Below are 3,843 nucleotides of genomic sequence, written 5' to 3' on the forward strand. Positions count from 1 at the left end.
GAACTTGGAGTCTGATGTTCGAGGGCAGGAAGCATCCAGCAGAGGAGAAAGATGGAGGCTGGGAGGTGAGGTCGGTCCCTTTTCACATTTTTCTGCCTGCTCACATTCTTTTTTTATTTTTCTTGAGACAGAGTCTCTCTCTGTCCCTCAGGCTGGAGTGCAGTGGTGAGATCTCGGCTCACTGCAACCTCCGCTTCCCAGGTTCAAGCAGGTTTCCTGGCTCAGTCTCATGAGTAACTGGGATTACAGGTGCATGCTGCCACGCCGGCTAATTATTTTTAGTAGGGACAGGGTTTCATCATGTTGGCCAGGATGGTCTTGATCTCTTGACCCTGTGATCCACCCGCCTCTGCTTTCCAAAGTGCTGGGATTACAGGCGTGAGCCACCGCACCTGGCCTCTTCCTGCTTAGATTCCAGCAGTGCTGGCAGCTGATAGATGGTGCCCATCCAGATTAAAGGTGAGTCTGCCTTCCTCAGCACACTGACTCAAATGTTAAGCTCCTGTGGCAACACCTTCACAGCACACCCAGGATCAGTGCTTCGTATCCTTCAATCCAGTCAGGTCGACAGTATTCACCATCACAGTATCAAAGGGATGTTTTGGTGTGGTTAGTCATGGAGGTAGGAGTCCCTGCATGCGCCTACGTGACTGAATAGCTAGGGTCACTCATGTGGGTGCTCCCTCCATACCTACACGACTCACCCTAGGGATTCAGTCTCCAACGTCCTCCCCACTCAGTCCTGGGGCATAGCACGGGAGGCAGCTGCGGTGGCTGCAGTGGTGACAGTGTGAGCACCGGGAGGTGGCAGCTGTGGCACGTGGGCGGACCCAGGTGTAATGGATAGGAAACAAGACCTCGTCCCTTCCTAGTCAGGAATCAGCATGAGCGAGTGCTTCCTGCCCCCACCAGCAGCCCCAGTGACCACCGCAGGGTGGGCACGGCAGCGGGCTTACCTGGACCCCAGCTCTACTAAGTTTCCCAGATGGTACCGCACTGGCGAGCCCTCCCCTGCCCATGGCATCCTCCACGAGCCTCCAGATACAGTGTCTGATGATGAGAAAGACCACGGGAAGAAAAAAGGAAAACGTAGGGAACAGCAGAAAAGGACCGAGGGCAATGCAGGCTTTCAGGAACGAGGCAGAAAGTCCTTCCAAAGTGAAGAGGTCTCGGGGAACCCATGTTTTCAACAAGCCCAGCTGTTCTAAAGAGAAGGATTTTAAGAAGAAAAGCACAAAGAAGAAAAGCATAAAGAGAAGAAGTTGAAAGACTCGACAGCAGCTAATGTTGTTAAACAGTGGAAGGCAAAGAAGAAAAAGGAAAAGCCCATTCTGGAGCCAGAGATGCCTCCGATTTTGGAATGCCTCCGGCGGCTGCAGCAGAGAGGACCCTGGTGTGAGATGCATTTGGCTGCTGCCATTCTCTGTGAGCGGACAGATTCCAGAGAGAAGCATGGCAGGAAGGGCGAAGGCATCTGTAGGGTATCAAACGTGGGCAAGCTAAAAGCAGCCTGTGGCCAGGAGGAGTCCACAAACTGGGAAGAACGGGAGCCGGACACGGTGGCCAGTTTGCTGAAGCAGCATTTGTGAGACCTTCCAGAGACTCAGCTTATCAAAGAGCTTAGGCTCAGAATTGAAGAGGCTTGTGGGAGGACCAGGGAGACAGACAGTGCAGGAATTCCAGCGTTCACTCGAACAACTGCCAGAATGTCGCTACCTTCTGACTTAGCTCGTTGTGTACATGGAGCATGTCATCGCAAAGGAACCAGAAACAAAAGTGGACAGACAGAATATTCCTATGGCGCTCAGCCCGGCTGTGCGGACCAATAAAAAGTCCTATGGCGCTCAGCCCGGCCGTGAGGACCAGCAACTAGTGCTATATTGCTCAGCCCGGCCGTGCGGACCGACAACCGACACATGTGCGAGAGCTCTTTGTAAACGTGGGACGAAAGAAAATGACAAAACCTCGGCGATGGTCTGACAGAGCCATGATGTCCGCACTGCCAGACACCCAGGCAGGCATCAAGGAGATCAGGAGACAGAGTTCCTTCCGAATTGTTTACAGCGAGATCTGCTGGTGGGATAAAGGATTTACCTAAAGAAGAAAGATGATGGGAAGTACAAAGAATTTTGACAGCCCTCAAAAGAAAACTGAGAGAAACTCAATGACAGGAGTGTGAAGCCAAGATTTCACAAGAGATAGCCAGTCTTTCCAAAGAGGATGTTTCCAGAGAAGAGATGAATGCAAAGGAAGGCGTTATCAGTATTCCCTTGCTCAGGAGAATGAGATCCTGACTGCGCAGGAAAAGCTCCTGGCTGGGTAGCAGTCTCCGCGCTGGCAGATTGTCTCAGGAAAGGAAGGGATGGAACGCCTCCGAGCGGAGACTGCCAAAATTCAGTAGCAAGCAGCACGGCTGAAGCGGAACGGAGGAGTACTCCTCCCAGAGCAAGAGCGAGGGCGAGGATGAGGAGGAGCTGCAGATCATTCTGGAACGTTTACAGAGATAGAACCAGGAGCTGGAAATAAAGAACAAACATTTGAATCAAGCAATTCATGAGGAGCGGGAAGCCATCACCAAGCGGCTCCAGATGCAGGTGCCAAGCAGCAGGTGCACGAGCACCAGGAGCCCGAGGGGCACGGGTGCTGTCCAGCCGCCCACAGACGGTGTCGTCGAGCTGAAGGTGGCTAAAAAGCCACTGAAGGTAGGCGAGGAGTCGGCGAAGCCATCGCCCAGCAGGGACAGCAAAGAGACATCCATCTGAGCAGGCTGTGCGGCTGTCGGAGTCTGCGGGGCTGAAAGGGCCTCCCAGGGGATTGCTCCATGTTAGCCAGGCTAGTCTTGAACTCCTGACCGCAGGTGATCTGCCCACCTCAGCCTCCTAAAGTGTTGGGATTACAGGCGTGAACCACACACTCAGCCAAGCTCATTTGAATAATTCTCTCCAGTGGAATCTAATGCATCACTTCCATCTGAGGCAGTTTAAAGCAGGTAGAGAATGCCATGTTCCCTAGGGCGGGACTGCCTGACCCCTACGAGAATTTATAAAAGAAAGAAACAAACCTTTGTTGCATTGAAGCTAAGATATCAGGCTGTTTGTCACTGCAGCCTGGCTTATTCCAGCCTGGCTATTGTATCTGGGTCATAGTTCCAACTCTGCTATTAGTATAACCAAAGGCATGATCCTTTGGCTCTTTAGCTTTTAGTTGACTGAAATTAAAAAATGCAGTTTAGGCTAGCTCTCTGCACATTTCCTCTTAACTATAAATGCTCATGCAGGAGCACTGTAGATTCTTTCCCAGGACATGTCACTTATTGTCTGTGATGTTAATCTCAATTTTCCTTATCTATAAAATGGGTATTAAATACCTGGTACAGAGCATCAGTTTTAAAACTACGCACAGAGTACACTTTTCCTGGCATATTAGAAGAGTTCTAAAAGTCAATAATTAATAATTATATCCATAATAATAGTTCGTATGTTGTTAAAAGAAGTTTGCAAACCAACCATAAATTTTGTTTTCGAAGTATTCTTGACTAAACAATGGCATTGATAACTGAAGTACGAGCCTATTTATATCACTCATTCTTAAACTTTTACTAACAAAGAGAAGGTGAAAATGTTGTCCCTTCCATTATGGTCCTGCAGTCTTGTTTGTGACAGCAAAACATGACAAAACATAGTTCACCACAGTTCATGAAACTCTCACAGCATGAAGCAAAAAGCAAAGAGTGCTCTGTGAAGGTGTTCCACAGCGTCAGCACTGGCTTTGATGATAAAGAAAAAAAAAGTATTCTATTTCCCCAGAGTGCTACTCCCAACTGTGAGAAAGGTCATTTTGAAT

At 49.5% G+C, this 3,843-nt stretch overlaps 1 pseudogene; it reads left to right on the forward strand.

The window, feature by feature from the left end:
- Window positions 1–884: 884 nt before the first annotated feature.
- LOC101035452 (ralA-binding protein 1-like) lies at window positions 885–2,762 on the forward strand (annotated as a pseudogene).
- Window positions 2,763–3,843: the final 1,081 nt, after the last annotated feature.

This window comes from Saimiri boliviensis, chromosome 8 (genome assembly GCF_048565385.1).
Source record: "Saimiri boliviensis isolate mSaiBol1 chromosome 8, mSaiBol1.pri, whole genome shotgun sequence".
NCBI classification, from domain to species: domain Eukaryota; kingdom Metazoa; phylum Chordata; class Mammalia; order Primates; family Cebidae; genus Saimiri; species Saimiri boliviensis.